Raw genomic sequence first — 19684 nt, forward strand, 5'->3', positions numbered from 1 at the left:
AGAGAGGCCTCGATGGTGAGAGGCCTGCGCACCGCGATGAAGAGTGGCCCCCGCTTGCCACAACTAGGGAAAGCCCTCGCGCAGAAACTAAGACCCAACACAGCCATAAATAAATAAATAAATTTTTTTAAAAAAAAGTACAGCAGTAGCTTTAGCTGTCAGTGAGTTTCTTTGCTCTGGCATTGGCATTGTCAATACGATCTTTGTTGGTGTTAGCCTTTTCTGTGATCCGTTCTATTTGTCGATTTTGAGCCTCAATCTCATTGCCCATGTCCAGGGCCATGTTTTTTAGATTTCCTAGGATACTTCCCACTTGATTCAGGTTCTCTTCCATTTCATCTTCCCTGGCATCATTTGTTATACTATTACATGGGCATATACAAAGGCCACAGCACTAGTTTAGTTCTGTTAAAGTCTTCTCTGCTTCTCTCATGTCTTTGTTTATTTGGTCCATGCCTTCTTCTGTGTGTTTTAGTTGTTCCCCTTGTTCATCCAGCATAGTGATAGTCTTGATTCCTGTATCCTGAGACTCAATGTCTAAACCCAGGATTCTCCTCGTACTTTCCGGAGACTCATCAGTAACCTGGTTAGCCCTCAGCTGAATTTCTTCTGCTGACAGATTATCCATGATGAATTAAAACTCTTGATAGGTGCAGAAACTGAAATGTAGATACTCAAGCAGTTCTGGCCACTCCCTTCTGGCCGCAGCAGCTTGGACACCTGCAGGCCGAACTCCCACCCATATTTCTTGAAATCCTTCTCCTTTTTATGCCTAGTCTGTTCATTTATTATCTCAGTTCTAGATATTCTAAAGGATACAAAGTAGAATCATATTCTGCTCTCAAGCTGTCTATAATTTCATAATGAAGATAAGGTATCTGCATTTATAATTCAAATCTGAGAGAGAAAATAGTAAGTATCCCACAAAACAGAAAACCTTCTTTAGAATCTAAACAGCCTATAACGAAAAGCAAAGATCTCCACTCCCCTTTCCTATTTATTGGACTGTTTATTAGAGTAGTGCACCAGTGGGCAGTGGAAAGTGGATGTGTATGAACTTTGGAATACGCAGACCTGAATTAATTGCCTAGGGGTAAGGGCTAGGTAAGGAAACTTGAGTCAAATTTTGGAACCAGTTCTCTTGCTTTCCTAATGGACATCCCCATATCTTCTTTTTAGAGCTGTTGAGGGATGAAAAGAAATACACTTTGTAGCATATCTATTATATAATGCATGCCCTTTAAATCATACTGTCTCCTCTGGTACACTTCTCATCTAAATTCAATGAGCCCACTGCAATGGACACAGCCCATCAAGGAAAAATATTTAATTTAAAGGTACCCTGAGAACTGTATATCTGTGTGTTGTTTGTATATCCTTCTTTAAAGCTATAAAAAAAAACACTTGAAATTTCAAAGCATTAAGTATCATGACTAAAAATAAAGTAAATAGAACAAAAAAGACTTATGTTCTATCAAATACAAGTTTTCTTCATGTAGGTTTTGTACATTGCTTTAAACATTCGTCATACTTTTGATTTTTTTGCTATTGTTCTTGTTATGAAAATGAAGTGATTTCTTCCATGTATCTTCTCAATTGTTGTTGATTACAAATGTATCTTTTTATAGTGCAAGTCTGTCTAGAATAGAATTCTTTAGCACAGGCAAAAGTGACACAAGTATAAATGCAGATTTTCTTCTGCAACTCAGCCTAAGTTAGTGTGGACTGTTAATCCATAGCTTCTTATCAGAAGTGCACTAAGGGAGTATATGTCTAGGATATAATTATACTGCAGATCTGTTGATGATTGTAAAACTATTGATCTCCCTTCATTCATTTTATTTTATCTTCTTAAATTTGAACCAGCTTTTAGATTTATTGATCTTTGGTAATGTTTCCTTCATTTCTTTTTCATTTACTTCTGATCTGATCTTTATGATTTCTTTCCTTTGGCTAAGTTTGGTTTTTTTTGTTTTTTGTTGTTCTTCTTTCTCTAGTTGCTTTACGTGTAAGGTTAAATTCTTAATTTGAGATATTTCTTGTTTCTTGAGGTGAGATTGAATTGCTTATAAGCGTCCCTCTTAGAACTGCTTTTACTGTGTCCTGTACATTTTCAGTTTTCGTGTTTTTATTGTCATTTGTTTTTATGTATTTTTAAAATTTCCTCTTTGGTTTCTTCAGTGATCTCGTGGTTATTTAGCAGTGCACTGTTTAACCTCCATATATTTGTGGTTTTTTTACAGTTTTTTTCCCTGTAAATGATTTCTAATCTCATAGTGTTGCGGTTGGAACAGATGCTTCATATGATTTCAGTTTTCTTAAATTTTCCAAGGCTTGATTTGTGACCCAAGATGTGATATAAGCTGGAGAATGTTCCATGTGCACTTGAGAAGAAAGCGTATTCTGCCACTTTCGGGTGGAATGTCCTATAACTATCAATTAAATGTCTGTTCTATTGTGTCATTTAAAGTTTATGATTCCTTATTTATTTTCTGTTTGGATGATCTGTCCATTGGTTTATGTGGGGTGTTAAAGTCCTCTACTATTATTGTGTTACTGTCGATTTCCGCTTTTATGGTTGTTAACAGTTGCCTTACTTATTGAGGTGCTCCTGTGTTGGGTGCATAAATATTTATCATTGTTAAATCTTCTTCTTGGATTGATCCCTTGATCATTATGTAGTGTCCTTCGTTATCTCTTGTAACAGTCTTTATTTTAAAGCCTATTTTATCTGCTATGAGTATTGCTACTCCAGCTTTCTTGTGTTTTCCACTTGCATGGAATATCTTTTTCCATCCCTCGCATTCAGTCTGTATGTGTCCCTAAGTCTGAAGTGGGTCTCTCGTAGACAGCATATATATGGGTCTCGATTCTGTATCCATTCAGCCCGTCTTTGTTTTTTGGTAGGGCATTTAATCCATTTACATTTAAGGTAATTGTCAATATGTATGTTCCTATTACCATTTTCTTAATCATTTTAGGTTTGTTTCTGTGGGTCTTTTTCTTCTCTTATGTTTCCCGCCTAGCGAAGTTTCTTTAGCATTTGTTTTAAAGCTGGTTTGGTGGTGCTGAATTCTCTTAGCTTTTGCTTGTCTGTAAAACTTTTGATTTCTCCAGCGAATCTGAATGAGATCCTTGCTGGGTAGAGTAATCTTGGTTGTAGGTTTTTCTCTTTCATCACTTTAAGTATGTCCTGCCACTCCTTTCTGGCCTGCGGAGTTTCTGCTGAAAAATCAGCTGATAACCTTATGGGGATTCCCTTATAAGTGTTTCTTTGCCTTTCCCTTGCTGCTTTTAATATTTTTTCTTTGAATTTAATTTATTGTTAGTTTGATTAATATGTGTCTTGGTGTGTTTCTCCTAGGGTTTATCCTGTATGGGACTGTCTTCGCTTCCTGGACTTGGGTGGCTATTTCGTTTCCCACGTTAGGGAAGTTTTCAACTATAATCTCTTCAAATATTTTTTCGACCCTTTCTTTTTCTCTTCTTCTTCTGGGACCCCTAAAATGCGAATGTTGGTGTGTTCAGTGTTGTCCCAGAGGTCTCTGAGATTGTCTTGTGTTCTTTTTGTTCTTTTCTCTTTATTCTGCTCCTTGGCAGTTATTTCCACCATCCTGTCTTTCAGCTGACTTATTCGTTATTTTTCTTCATTTATTCTATTACTGATTTCTTCTAGTATATTTTTCATTTCAGTTATTGTGTTGTTTATCTCTGTTTGTTTGTTCTTTAGTTGTTTTAGGTCTTTGCTAAACATTTCTTGTATTTTCTCGATCCGTGCCTCCATTATATTTCCAATGTTCTGAATCATCTTTACTATCATTACTCTGAATTATTTTTCAGGTAGGTTGCCTATTTACTCTTCATTTATTTGTTCTTGTTGGTTTTTACCTTGTTTCTTCAACTGTAAGATATTATTTTTGTCGTTTCATTTTTTTTGTTTTTTGATGCGTGGGATTGTTTTCCTGTCTTATGGGTTGTTTGGCCTGAGGCCTCCAGCACTGGAGTTTGTAGGCTGTTGGGTAGAGCTAGGTCTTGATACCGAGATGAGGACCTCTGGGAGACCTCACTCTGATGAATATTCTCTGTGGTCTGAGGTTCTCTGTTCATCCTGTGGTTCAGACTCGGATCTCCGACCACAGGAGCTCGCCTGACCCCAGGTCCAAGAACCAAGATCCTGCAAGCCGTGCGGGGTGGCCATGAAAAATAAAAGCAAAAAAGGAGCACAACAATAAGAAAGAGTAAAAAATAAGATTAGAAAACAAACAGATATGTTAGAAAAAAATAAAAATAAAGATGAAACAACAACCAGGAGGTAAAACAGAACCACAGTAGCAATAAATGGAAAAAAAAAAAAACCCGTAAAAGGCCTTGGCTATGGGGGGGTGGACCTTAGGCAGGGGCGGTGTTTAGGCAGCAGGCGGGGTTTAGGCTAGGTCCCATGTGGCCAGAAAAGGCCCTGGGGGTGGGGGTTGGGGCTTAGACTCAGGGAGGCTGGAGGCCCCCAGAGTTCCCCTGGCCTAGGAGGGCAGAGGACCAGGCCCGGGACCCCAGGAGGTTCCCTGGGCCTGAGTGGGTGGGGGAAATGCTAGGCGTGTTCCCCCAATCCTCTGATCCCAGAGGGTCCCTCCTCATTCGCCCCTCCTCTGCTTCCCTGCCTCCCTCCCTCTCACGCCCCTAGGACCCACGCGGCCAGAGGGGGCCCCAGAGGGCATAGGGAGAGGGTGAGGGAAACACCAGCTATGCTTCCCCTGATCCTCCGGTTCCTGAGTGAACCCGCCCCATCAGCCTCTCTTCCTCTTCCTTCCTCCTCCCTTCCTCCTCCCTTCCTCCTACACCCCTAGGACCCACGTGGCAGAGGGGGCCCCGGAGTGCAGAGGACCTTACCCAGGAGCCCTGGAGGCTTCCTGGGGCACAAGTGGGTGGGGGGAACGCTAGGCACATTCTCCCCTGAGCCTCCAATCCCAGAGGTTTCACCCCACCGTCCACCTCTCCTTCTCTTCCCCCCCTCCTCCCATCTTCCTACCTCCCTTGGAACAACGTGGCCAGAGAGGGCTCCGGAGGATGGAGGACCAGACCCGGGAGCCCAGCAGGCTTCCTGGGTCCTAAGTGGGCAGGAGAAATGCTAGGCACATTCTCCCCTGATCCTCTGGTCTCGGTGGTTCCCCTCCCTGTCCGCCTCTCCTCTTCTTCCCCCCTCCTCCCGTCCTCCTATGCCCCTAGGACCAATGTGGCCAGAGGGGCCCCTGGAGGGCGGAGAACCCGGCCTGGAAGCCCAGCAGGCTCACTGGGGCCCGAGTGGGCAGGAGAAACATTAGGTGCATTCTCCCCTGATCCTCCGGTCCCGGAGGGCCCCTCCCTGTCTGCCTCTCCTCTTCTTCCCCCCCGTCACTCCTACGCCCCTAGGACCAGTGCAGCTGGAGGGAATCCTGGAGGGCAGAGGCCCTGGCCCGGGAGCCCAGCAGGTCCCTGGGGCCCGAGTGGGTAGTGGAAACGCTAGGCACATTCTCCTCTCATTCTCCAGTCCCGGGGGGGTCCCTCCAGGCGTGGGAACCCCTACCTTCCCCATACCACCCCTCAGGGACGCCAATTCCATCCGGCCTCCACTTCTCCCCCCTCACTCCCCTCACCACATCCCACTCAGTTGCTCAGGGGTTCCTCCAGTACCCCTGAGTGTCAAGGTCCCCCAAAAGCATCTGGTAGGTGCCCTAGTTGTGGGGAGATGTGAACTCCACGTCCTCTCACTCTGCCATCTTCACTTCGCCTCAGCTGAAAAATGATTTAACTTAACACATTATATACTGTGGGTTTTTTGCAGAAACTAACACCTGTGGCTGGCAATTTGTTATGTAAATGAATATTGAAACACTGGCATTTGAGTAAATATCAACAGCTTGTTTTGCATTTAATGTAGTTATTGGAAACTTTGTACATGTCTTACTAGAGCATTCTTTTATTTCGTTAGAGTGTGATAGGCAGTATAGCAGGCACCTCTGTGCATGGAAACAGAATATCTATTACAAATATACTGTGTTTCACTGAGCTTTCCCCTGGAAGAGCAGACTCTACACTTTCTGGAGGCAGGTTTTTTTTTAGTCCCATGGTATTATTTCTTCTAGAATATGTTCTTTTATTTTACCTTATATTCATATAAGTGTGTCTTCATGGGGGGCTTTTTTAGAAATTTTCTAAATAATATGATGTGTTTCTGAATACGAGTAAATCAATCTGAGGAGAAAAGTGAGGGACCTAGAGGATAGTCGTGGAGACCAGGATTAGTCTTAGGCATGCTGACATTTAACTGTCTCTTCCTACTGTGTCCCTCTCTTCTCCTTGGTGAGTGCTATAGACTGAATGTTTGTGTTCCTCCCTCCCCAAATTCATACGTTGAAACCTAGTCCCCAATGTGATGATATTTGGATGTAAGTGCTTTCAGAGATGATTTAATCTTGAGGATGGAGCCCTCATGAATGGGATTACCAGCACACTTTGGTGATATTGTGGGTTTGGTTCCAGACCACTGCAATAAAGAGAATATCACAACAAAGCAAGCCACACAATTTTTTTGCTTTCCCAGTGCATGTAAAAGTTATGTTTACACTATACTGTAGTCTATTAAGTGTGCATTATGTCTAAAAAATGTACATACCTTAATTTAAAATACTTTATTGCTAAAAAATGGTAACCAGCATCTGAACTTTCAGCCAGTCACAATCTTTTTGCTGGTGGAGGGGTTTGCATGCATGGATGGCTGCTGACTGATCAGGGTGGTGGTTGCTGAAGGTTGGTGTGGTCGTGACAATTTCCTGAAATTAAGACAACAATGAAGTTTGCTACGTCGATTCACTCTTCCTTTCATCAACATTTTCTCTGTGGCATGCAATGCTGTTTGATTGTATTTCACCCACAGTAGGACTTCTTTCAAAATTGGAGTCAGTCCTCTCAAACCTTGCCACTGTTTTATCAACTAAGTTTATGTAATATCCTAAATCCTTTCTTGCCATTTCAACAATCTTTGCAGTGTCTTTACCAGGAGTAGATTCCATCTCAATAAACCACTTTCTTTGCTCATTCAAGAAACAACTCCTCATCTATTAAATTGTTATCAAGGAGTTGCAGCAATTCAGTCACATTTTCAGGCTCCAGTTCTAATTCTGGTTCTCTTGCTACGTCCACCACATCTGCAGTTACTTCTTTCAATGAAGTCTTGAACCCCTCAAATCATCCATGAGGGTTGGAATCAACTTCTTCCAAAATCCTGTGTATGTTGATATTTTGGCCTCTTCTTATGGATCATGGATGTCTTTAATGGCATCTGGAATGGTGAATCCTTTCCAGAAGGTTTTCAATTGATTTTACTCAGATCCATCAGAGGAATCACTATCTATGGAAGCCATAGCCTTACAAAATACCTTTCTTAAATAATAAGACTTGAAAGTGAACATTACTCCTTGACCCATGGCTGCAGAATGGATGTTGTATTAGCAAGCATGAAAACATCATTAATTTCACTGTACATCTCCATCAGAATTTTTGGGTGATCAGGTGCATTGTCAATAAGCATTCATATTTTGAAAGGAATTTTTTTTTCTGGGAAGTAGGTCTCCACAGTGGACTTATATTCAGTAAACCATATTTTTATACAGATGTGCTGTCATCCAGGCTTTGTTGGTCCATTTAAAGAGCTCAGGCAGAGTCCATTTCGTGTAATTCTTAAGGGCCCTAGGATTTTTGGCATGGTAAATGAGCATTGGCTTCAACTTAAAGTCACCAGCTGCATTAACCCCTAACAAGAGAGTCAGTCTGTCCTTTGATGCTTTGAAACCAGGCATTGACTTCTCCCTATATCTATGAAAGTCCTAGATGGCATCTTCTTGCTTGCAATAGAAGAGCATTTCATCTACATTAAAACTTGTTGTGTAGTGGAGCCACCTTCATTAATCATCTTAGCTAGATCTTCTGGATAACTTGCTATAGCTTCCACATCAGCACTTGCTGCTTCCTCTTGCACTTTTATGTTATAAAGAAGGCTTCTTTCCTTAAACTTTATTTGCCAACTTCTGCTAGGCTTAATTTTTTCCTGCAGTTCCCTTACCTTTTTCACCCTTCATAGAAGTGAAGAGAGTTAGGGCCATCCTCTGGATTAGGCTTTGGCTTAAGGCAATGTTGTGGCTGGCCTGATCTTCTATCCAGACCACTACGTATTCATTCAGCCAGTCTGTGTCTTTTTGTAAAATTTACTTATTTTTATTTTATTTTTTAAAATTTATTTTTGGCTGTGTTGGGTCTTTGTGGCTGCATGTGGGCCCTCTCTAGTTGTGGTGAGCTGGGGCTACTCTTCATTGCAGTACATGGGCTTCTCATTGTGGTGGCTTCTCTTGTTGCAGAGCACAGACTCTAGGCGCATGGGCTTCAGCAGTTGTGGCACATGGGCTCAGTAGTTGTGGGTCACGGGCTCTAGAGCGCAGGCTCAGTAGTTGTGGTGCACGGGCTTAGTTGCTCCACAGCATGTGGGATCTTCCCGTACCAGGGCTTGAACCCACGTCCCCTGCATTGGCAGGTGGATTCTTAACCACTGCGCTACCAGGGAAGACCCAGTCTGTGTCTTTGGGTTGGAGTGTTTAATCCATTCACATTTAAGGTAATTATTGATATATATGTTCCTATTACCATTTTCTTCATTGTTTTAGGTTTGTTTTTGCAGGTTTTTTTCTTTTCTTGTGTTTCCCACTTAGAGAAGTTCCTTTAGCATTTGTTGTAGAGCCTCGTTTGGTGGTGCTGAATTCTCTTAGCTTTTGCTTGTCTGTAAAGCTTTTGATTTCTTTGTCGAATCTGAATGAGATCCTTGCTGGATAGGTTATTCTGGGTTGTAGGTTCTTCCCTTTCATCACTTTAAATATATTGTGCCACTCCCTTCTGGCTTGCAGAGTCTCTGCTGAGAAATCAGCTGTTAACCTTATGGGAGTTCCCTTGTATGTTACTTGTCATTTTTCCCTTGTTGCTTTTAGTAATTTTTCTTTGTCTTTATTTTTTGTCTGTTTGATTACTGTGTGTCTCGGTGTATTTCTCCTTGGCTTTATCCTGCCTGGGACTCTCTGCACTTCCTGGACTTGGGTGGCTATTTCCTCTCCCATGTTAGGGAATTTTTTGACTATGATCTCTTCAAGTATTTTCTCAGGTTCTTTCTCTCTCTCTTCTCCTTCTGGGACCCCTATCATGCGAATGTTGGTGTGTTTAATGTTGTCGCAGAGGTCTCTTAGGATGTCTTCATTTCTTTTCATTCTTTTTTCTTTATTCTGTTCTGCAGCAGTGAATTCCACCATTCTGTCTTCCAGGTCACTCCTCCGTTCTTCTGCCTCAGTTATTCTGCTATTGATTCCTTCTAGTGTATTTTCCATTTCAGTTATTGTATTGTTCATCTCTATTTGTTCTTTAATTCTTCTAGATCTTTGTTAAACATTTCTTGCATCTTCTCAATCTTTGCCTGCATTCGTTTTTTGAGGTCCTGGATCATCTTCACTATCAATATTCTGCATTCTTTTTCTGGAAGATTGCCTATCTCCCCTTCATTTAGTTGTTTTTCTGGGGTTTTATCTTGTTCCTTCATCTGGGACATAGTCCTCTGTCTTTTCATTTTGTCTATTTTTCTGTGATTGTGGTTTTCATTCCACAGGCTGCAGGATTGTAGTTCTTCTTGGTTCTGCTGTCTGCCCTCTGGTGGATGAGGATCTCATTTTAACTGTGTTTTATCTTATTTGGAGCTGGTGATCTTCTTGGATGTGTAAGTTAATAATTTTCAGCAAATTTGGGATGTTTTCAGCCATTTAAAATTTAGTTTTTCTGTTCCTTTCTCTCTTTCCTCTTTTCTGGTACTCCTATCACATATATTTTGGTATATTTGATACCAAATGTCCACATTTCTCTGAGGCTCGGATATTTTTCTTCATTCTATTTTTTTCTGTTTTTCAAATTGTATAATCTCTATCCATTTATGTGTCTTCAAGATTGTTGAGTGTTCCTTCTCTCAGTTCAAATCTACTGGTGAGTCCTTCCAATGAATTTTTATTTTTATTAATATTTACACTACTTTTCAATACCAAAATTTCCATTTTTTAAAAAATAATTTCTGCCTCTTTATTGGTATCTCTGATGAAACTGTGTCTTCATATCAGGCTTTACTTCTTTAAGCATGATTTACTTTAGTTGTTGATATATTTTTCAATGGTTGTTTTGAAGTCTTTGTCTGTTAAATCTGGTCCTTCTCAAAGTCAGTTTCTGTTGCTTGCTTTTTTGCCTGAGGATGTGTCAAACATTCCTCTTCCTTTGCACTTCTCATATGGTTGTTTTTGTTGTTGTTGAAAGCTGAACATTTTGGGTAATGTATTATAGCAACTCTGGATACTGATTCCCCTCCCTGCTCTCCTGGCTTGTTGTTATTTGCTTTTTTATTTGTTTTGTGACTTGGCTAAGATTATTTTTGTGAAGTCTATTTCTTCCACAGTGTGAAGCAGTGTGAAACCTCAGAGGGTCCATGAATGGGTTCATGGAGCTTCTCACATTGTCAACCTGGAAATGGACTTTATGTGTTTTGTCTACTACTAAGATTTTTCTTGTGTTTATCTTGAATAATTAAAAAAATTGGAAATAGCAGCGTTTAGTATTCTGATTTTCTCTTTTCTTATCCTAAACGTGTTCCTTTTTAAAAATAGCATTTTTTTTTTTTTTTAAGATCATGATTTTAATGGCTGCTCTGCCATTTTACTCTGTTGGTACAACCAATTCTCTAGGGAGGCCCTTAACCATTCTTGCTGTTACAGTTTTCTGTCTTCTTTGCTCTGTGATCCTATGCTCTGTTAGCAGAGTTGTCATTCTAAAGCAAAGATATGATCTTTACCAGGGTTCTGTTGTATATAAGCAAGGCTACTGGCTATGGTGACATATGGCTCAAGCTACTCACTTCCAAGGTGCTGGTCCTGAGTGCAAGGTGCAGTTCCACAGCCTTATCTTGGTGCTTAAGACCTTCACATACTACCCCAGCAACTTCTTTAGCCTTTCTCACTAATGAATCCTTCATTTTCTACCTGTATGGACACTTGCCCTCCCTTGCGCTACCCCAAATATTCTTGCCTCTGTGCTGTGGTTTTGCATTATGTTACCATAAATTCTTATCTCCCTTGTGTTACTGTTAGAGAATTACTGCTACAGACATTTTCCTGGGGCTTCCAGCCAAAAACTCTTCTTTCTCTCCTATACTGTAGTAGGTCTTTGTGATGAGTATTTTCTAGGGAGATTTATGCTCAGTCAAAATTATCACTTTAGATGACTGTAGTCATTTAGTAATTACTTTAGGTGTCTGGTCATTCTCTCCTATTTCCTTCCTCCTTTTTATTTGTTAAAGACCTCCTCTGTACCTAGCACCTCGCTTTGGAAGTGCTGGCATACCTTTTACACCATTAGAATAACAGTGTAGAGAAATGGACCTACATTAATTTTCTTCCTAGGGCAATCATTGTGGTTTTTCAAGCATAACATCCTTGTTTTTCATTAATTAAAACACATGGAATGTTTTATTCTTCATAAAAGACCTTGGTTGTTACTGGCAATTATTTAATTTTTTCAAAAATAAAAACAATGTGGGGGTGGTATGGGGTATCAAGCAGCGAGTGTCCCCTTCAAAGAATAGCAAGAAGCAGGACACCGTGAGACCTGACTGTTTTGGGTGTAGATGTGGCAGCTTCTTTTTATGAAATCTAAAAACAGTTTTATCCTGTAGACAAAAGGAGAAAAAAACTTTAGAGACACAGATATTAACAGGTAACTCTGTATTCATTAAATAACTATGCATAGGATTGTGACCCAGTAGCTTACAGATCAAAATTTGAGTCAGGCTACAAGCCTGCCTCCTTCAGGATCACCTCATAGGCTATTTTTCAAGTATGCTTCTGATGTTGGTGGAGAGGGCAGGCGTATCAAGAAGAAGGAACTAATTAAATACTTTGTTACTGCCATGTTTAGTGAAATTGAGATAAATTCTCGCCAGGAACATTTTTCTTTATCAACTTGACCTTAAACGACTTTTTCTCTGACTCTACCCAGGACATCTTAAAAGCCTATGCCATTTTCTCCCTACAAAATATGCCTAACAGGATCCCCAAATAGTACAGACTATCAAGACAGAGATGTCTTCTGTTTGCTCTTTGGGTGGAAGGTTTTTAAGCACTACAAACTTTGCTAACAATCTGATGCCCAATGCCTTAGGTAAAGGCACTTAAGCGTAAAGAAGGTAACTCACTGTAAAGATGCCCAGAGATGACATATTAATCTGCTTGGGCTGCTTTAACAAAACACTACCGACTGGGTAGCTTAAAGAATAGATATTTATTTCTCATAATTCTGGAGGCTTAAAATCTAGCATCAAGGTGCTGGCAGATTCAGTTCCTGGTGAGGACCCTCTTCCTGGCTTGCAGGTGGCCACCTTCCTGCTGTGTCCTTACACAGTGGAGAGAGAGTGCGCAAGCTCTATCTCTTCTTATAAGGACACTAATCCCATCATGGGGGCCCCACCCTTATGACCTCATCTAAACTTAATTTCCTCCTAAAGGCCTGCCACCAAATAGCATTACTTGCGGACTTCAACATATGAATTTGGGGAGTACATAAACATTCAGTACATAACAGGTGATCGCCCCCACATTTATCATTGGATTTTAAGATAATCATAGAGCCCACATCCCCAGCTAATGTAGGATGTGTGCACCTGTACACTGGGAGAGGGTTAACAACTCCTCTCTGAGAATCAGAGTTCAATAGTCCTGAGAGAAAACTTGGCAGGCAGGAAACTCTCTCTCTTTCCGTCTCTCTTTCCTCTCAGGCCTCTTTTGGGATATAATCAACATACCCTGCAATTAATCCATTTCAAGTGTACAATTCAACAGAGGAGTCCCTTTGTAAGTGTTGCGGGAAGGCTATTCTTAAATGAAACAAAAATGTGATAAAAGAGAATGTTTGGGGATCTTTCTCACATAAAGAGAATTGATTAGTGACAATGACACCACCAGCTCAAAAACAGGAACACTGATGCTGTGAACTAAGACACCTAGGTTATTTTGTGAGAAATGCTTCATAGGTAATTCTGAATGAATGTTGGCTGTTGTTCTTTGTTGGTTTAAATATAGGTCTTGGCCACTTGTATGCTTATATTGTTTTGGATGTTTTCTTGTATTCAGTTCAATTCAAAATGGGGTTATTTGCGATTGAACAAAATGGGGGATAATTTCACTGTGGGTCTAACATTTGGCTAGGACACAGGTAAGATGAATGTTATGAGAAAGATAGAGTGGAGGCATTGGCTAGGTCCACACTAACTAAGTCTCTAACAGGAAAACTTCTGTGTTTAGTTTGGAGTTTTGTAATGTAGACTCTAATTCCATTGTGCGTCTTGTTTAGGCTGCTTTGGGGGGATGGTGACTGTCTTCTTCCCTGTACTCTGTGTGCTCTCACTACCTGCTGCCTCTGTACACAGACAGGCAGCTGCAATAATGAGGTGTAATAAATCAGATGCTGAGCTCATGGCAGGAGTTACACATTATTCAAGACTTTCACAGGGGAGCTTGGACTAAGACTGTCCAGGTAATGCTGCAATCAATCACAGAGTAGAAAAACTGCCTCAGTCTGCCAAGCGAAATCAGAGAAGGCTGTCTCAGAACATTGCCAAGCGACCTTGTGGTGGGTGAAAGCAGCATGAAAATCATAAGGTGATAGGATACTATTTGGGCTGCCTCTCCTAATGGAAGTTTTGAGTGTATTACCTGGACTTTCCCTCTTTTCTAGCAGAAACAATTGTGATAAAATTACCTTGGAAGAACATTGGAAGTTTATTTTTGAGACTAGTCATCTCTTGTTCAATAGTAAGTGAATTTCACTGTGCTTGAAGTATTATAGTCAGTTTGAGTTATAAACAAACGCAAAACACATTGTCTTTAATTAGGAGATTCAAAAATGCCAATATTTTCTTATTTCTATCCCTCTTGTCAAGGAAACAGAAACTGCACATTGTAATATAAAAATCAGAATTACTCATTTGTTCATGGTCACTTACCTTCAAGTGTCTGAAGGAGGAGGGGAAGTATTGACAGGTGGGTCTCCATGAAAAGTTACATGTTTAAATAAGTTGTTTCAACCTAATTATATAGGATTTGTACTTTTAACTGATGCCTTTAAAATTAATGTCAAATACAACAAAGTGTTATGTTAATCAGAAGTCCTCAGATGCTGGCCCTAGTAGCAGGGAATAATTTTGGAACAAGGAACACGCTTATTATTATCCTTATTATCTACTTTAGTAATTCACGTGGCAAGAGTACTGTACTTAGCCTGTGTGGTAAAAATGTTAAGTTATCAATACAGGTGCTGTATAAACATGTTTATTGATAAAGCTAGTATGTTTAGAGTTTAGAGATTGCTATATGAAATTAGGAATATTTACACTGTGAAAAGTGAGAAGTGAAAAGAAAGGATCTTTCAGTTGTGAAAATTAGATATTTGGAGTCCTAAATGTTAAGACATTGTTAAATTGATGACTACAACAAGTCTCCATTTCCTGTAGACACACCTCTTTGAAATACATGGCTTTACTGTCCATCTTTTTAAGAGGTAGAGTCTTTTATCCCGTTTATTTACCTAGAATGACCTTGTGACTGGCTTTGACCAAAAGAATGTGGAGTGAGTAATATTTGTGACAATCTGATCTAGGACTCAAGGGGACTTTTGACTTCCTCTTACCCCATAGAATGTAGTGTGTCTGTGTGAGGAAGCTTGGTAGAGCCTCATAAAGGGTGAGACCATGTGGAGCTGAGATGGGATCTTCCAGCTGAGGTCCCTCTGGATGAATCAGTCCCCAGTTGAACAGCCACATGAATAATCTCAGATGAGACAAGCAAAAGAACTTTTCAAAAGTTCTTTTCAAAACTTGAGCCTGGCCCAAATAGAATTGTGAGCAAATATAATCCTGTTTTAGCCCCTTCTGGGGTACTTTGTTATGCAGTGATAGATACCTAACACAGTTATTCTAAATGCCAGCATGCAGGGTTAAGTCTAGTAAAAGGACTAAGAATTCATGATCTTGCTCTTTGTTTCTCTTAAATGCTCCATTTAACTAGTTTTCTGTTTTTGATCAACTGTTGTAAGGTACTACATGGTTAGGAAAGCTCAGCATTATCAACTTACAATCAGCTGTTCTTAAGGCATTTTATGTATTAGCCAATCCCACTATATGACTCCCATTACCTCCCTGTGTTTAATAATACCTCTCCTTCCAGTCTGGCGTCCTCTCTTTGTAGACAAAAAGACTACAGGGTCTATCGTTTGTTGATCTTTCAGTCTCCGGTTCTCAGTAGAGTGCCTTCCACATGTACTGTTCAGTGGGCGATTATCGATTGATTGGGTACATCTTTGTTGTGCTTCTGCCAGAGTCTATAGTCTTTGCTGGCAGGTAACTCATTCTCTGACTCCAGGATCCAGATAACTGCCTGGCCCATGGCAGATAATCAATGCATTCTTGGGATTGATGGATGCCTTTTGCTTATTTCTCTAATCTCTGTCAAGGAAAAGTAGAGGAAAGTTATATACAAAAATAAATGATTTTACTTCTGTGAGAGCCAAAAAAGTACAGTGTGAATCCATCACCTTCAATGAATTCCTGGCTCAGACCACTGCATGTTAAATGGTAAAGTAACTGCAAGTACTCTAAGACTTCTGCAGTGAGAAGGGGAGCACCATTTCAGGAACAGATAATTGTAAGTTACCTTTTGTTTTTTTTTTAATTTATTTTTAATTAATTTATTTAATTTATTTATTCTTGGCTGCACTTGGTCTTCACCGCTGTGTGCAGGCTCTCTCCAGTTGCGGCGAGCGGGGGCCACTCTCCGTTGCCGTGCACGGGCTTCTCATTGCGGTGGCCTGTCCTGTTGCGGAGCACGGGCTCTAGGCGCATGGGCCCCAGCAGTTGTGGCACTTGGGCTCAGCAGTTGTGGCTCGCGGGCTCTAGAGCGCAGGCTCAGTAGTTGTGGCGCACGGGCCCAATTGTGCCGTGGCATGTGGGATCCTCCCGGACCAGGGCCTGAACCCATGTCCCCTGCACTGGCAGGCGGACTCCCAACCACTGTGCCACCAGGGAAGCCCTGTAAGTTACCTTTTAAAATCTCCAGTTGGTGCATATATTTAAAAGTGAAATATGCATTGCTAGTGGGCTCCATCTCACAAAAGTGAGAGCTTCCTGCTCTTCCTGTCAGTGCCTGACAGTTCATGTTTTTCTTAATACTCAGTATGCCTTCTGTCCCCTACTAGAATAGGTGACTTTAAGAAGAGGACCTCCACCGTGATGACGATGGACTGGAAGGGTTCTGAAGGAGATGTGAGAACAAGTTGCCTCACTTCCGTTCTGAAAGTGAGCAGAAGCACAGCCAAGTAGTCGGGAAGAGCCAGCAGGGCTCTTGGGTTGTAGGCATTGTCCCATTGTGTTCAGAAAATCCCCTCTGGCTTTGTTGGATATTCCCTGTTAGATTCTTTAAAGTAGCAAAACAACCCTCTGTTTTGAGGAAGAGAGGAAAGTGACTGATGTGTGACGTATGGACTGCCCACATACTCATTAAGGGTCATATAATGTATGCAGTCAAAACTTTGGAATTAATGAAAAGAATGTTGGTGGTAGAGATTTAGGAAGGATCTAGAAGCAGGTACTCTCTTCAGGGGGTTGCCCGTTCTAGTGACCACCTAAAGAGCTAGAAGTCATGCACGTGAATCATTAGCATCAGGCCAGTGAAAGAGGATTCTGGGAACAAGCCAGCTCTGAAGATGGAAAAGCATTCCTTTTACCAGATAAGTATGACCCTAGGCCTAAATGAAATACATTTAGATCTCACTTAGATTGTGACATCCAGATGTCTGAATTAGGAAAATTACAAGTTTGCTGGATGTTCCTATTTCAATATGGATTGAGGGGATAAACATCACATGCAAAGATTTTTGGAAAGTACAATTTGATGACCTCAGCATGCAAGGCATAGACCAGAATTCCAAATCTCACAGATGTTTTCTTTTGGCTGATATTAAAAATAGTCCTTCCAAACTTTGTTTTGGTTTGTTCTCACCTTTTGGCTATTGTGAATAGTGTTGCTATTAATATTTATATAGAAGTTTTTACTTACACACCTGTTTGGAATACATACCTACGAGTAGAATTGCAGTAATTCTAAGTTTAATTTTTTTAGGAAATGTCAGACTGTTTTCCATACTGATTGTACCATTTTCTATTCCCACTAGCATTGGACAAGGGTTGTGATTTTCCCGCATCCTTGCCAACAGTTGGTATATTCCACTGTTTTGATTATAGCCATCCTAGTGGGTGTAAAGTGGTATCTCCTTATGGTTTTGATTTGCATTTCCCTAATGAATAATGATGTGGAGCATCTTTTCATGTGCTTGCTGGCCATTTGTATATCTTCTTTGGAACAGTATCTATTCAAGTGCTTTTCTTATATTATAACTGAATTGTTTGTCTTTTTGTCATTGAGCTGCACGTAGCTTGATATTTCCTGTTCTTGTCCTTTATATGAGTGAGATGGTGCAGCATGTACTCTCTTGTCATGGGTTCCTTTTGCATAATATTGTGTTTTTGTATTCATCTGTATTATTACACATGGTGGTAGAGCATTTATGCTCGTTGCTGTGTTATTTGCCACTTTACATTTGTAATTTATTCTCCTTTATGTTTTTGATGGACATTCTATAGTTTCCAGTTTTTGGCTATTCCAAATCACACTGCAATAACAATTCTAACGGCTCATAGTGAGCATTTCTGTACATGCCTGTTGGTGCTGGCAGCTGTGGAAGGATTGACTGACAGCAGTTTATACCACAAAGCAATTAGTCTGAGTGATCTGGAGCCTTGGACACAGATGTTATCATGGGTTATTATTTCTAACGGAGTTGTTTCCTTAAAGGAGGACTCATGACACTTAGCAACCACCTCTCTCTCCAGTTGAAAGCATGTTGACGCGTAGGTGTCTGCACCTCCAGGTTATAGGGTTTCTTTTTTTCTTTTTCTTTTTTTTATTGAAGTATTCTTGATTTTCAATATTATATTCTCAATAGTTTCAGGTGCACAACATAGTGATTCACTATTTTTATAGATTATACTCCATTTAAAGTTATTATTATAAAATATTGGCTATATTCCCTGTGCTGTACAATAGATATTTGTAGCTTACTTATTTTATACATAGCAGTTTGTGCCTCTTAATCCGCTACCCCATTTTACCCCTCTCCCCTTCTGTCTCCCTATTGGTAACCACTAGTTTGTTCTCTATAACTGTGAGTCTATTTCTGTTTTGTTGTATTCATCTGTTTGCTTTATTTTTTAGATTCCATATACAAGTGAGAACATACAGTATTTGTCTTTCTCTGTCTGACTTATTTCACTAAGCACAATACCCTCCAGGTTCATCCATGTTGTTGCAAATGGCAAAATGTCCTTTTTTTAGTGGTTGAGTAATATTCCATTGTATATATATACCACATATTCTTCATCCTTTCATCTGTTGATGGACACTTAGGTTGCTTCTATATCTTGGCTAATGTAAATAGTGCTGCTATGAACTTTGGGGTGCATGTATCTTTTTGAATTAGTGTTTTTCTTTTCTTTGGATATATACCCAGAAATGGAATAACCGAATCATATAGTAGCTCTATTTTTAGTTTTTTGACGACCTCCATTCTGTTTTCCACAGTGGCTCACCAATTTACCCACCACCGTGTATTAAGATTCCCTTTTCTCCACATCCTCACCAACCAGGTAATAGGGTTTCTCAAGGTCAGAAATAGCCTTATTTTTGTTAGTTCCTCTGTCACAAACAGGATTGTGCCTTCTGTAGATTTAATAGATGCAATGGAGGCGTATGGACTAGATACTTATGGAATATTAATAAAAATGAAAGATCCACATACAATAAACATCTGAAGACTTGCTAAGACATGGTGTTTTCTTTCTTTTCTGCTTGTCCCTAGAACTTTGGAGTCTGTAATTTCTTGGACTCCTGTATGGAATGCTCTTATATGCAGCTAATCAGCATCTTTAACTCCTGCTCCATGTGGATCCAGAGTGTAGACTTTCTGCAGCAGCCCTCTATGGACATCTTTACACTAGTACTAGACAACTATTTCTTAGCACTTTAGCACTTTAAAAATACTTTAGATTAATAGTGATGAGAGTGGACATCCTTGTCTTGTTCCTGATCTTAGAGGAAATGCTTTCAGTTTTTCACCATTGAAGATGATGTTTGCTGTGGGTTTGTTATATATGGCCTTTATTATGTTGAGGTAGGTTCCCTCTATGCCCACTTTCTGGACAGTTTTTATCATAAATGGGTGTTGAATTTTGTCAAAAGCTTTTTCTGCATCTATTGAGATGATCATATGAGGTTTTTTTCCTTCAATTTGTTAATAAGGTGTATCACATGGATTGATTTACGTATATTGAAGAACCCTTGTATCCCTGGGATAAATACCACTTGATTATGGTGTATGATTCTTTTAATGTGTTGTTGGATTCTGTCTGCTAGTGTTTTGTTGAGGATTTTTGCGTCTATATTCATCAGTGACATTGGTCTGTGATTTTCTTTTTATGTGATAT

The 19684-nt window shown here is 40.2% G+C and overlaps 1 protein-coding gene and 1 pseudogene across 12 annotated transcripts in view; one reads left to right on the forward strand and one right to left on the reverse strand.

The window, feature by feature from the left end:
- The window catches only part of LOC132368245 (uncharacterized), a 670503-nt gene that overhangs the window by 149613 nt on the left and 501206 nt on the right, over positions 1 to 19684 (forward strand). The gene's annotated exons all lie outside the window — the stretch shown is intronic.
- On the reverse strand, positions 138 to 628 carry LOC132367683 (synaptosomal-associated protein 23-like; annotated as a pseudogene).

The sequence above is a fragment of the Balaenoptera ricei genome, chromosome 6 (assembly GCF_028023285.1).
Source record: "Balaenoptera ricei isolate mBalRic1 chromosome 6, mBalRic1.hap2, whole genome shotgun sequence".
NCBI lineage: Eukaryota > Metazoa > Chordata > Mammalia > Artiodactyla > Balaenopteridae > Balaenoptera > Balaenoptera ricei.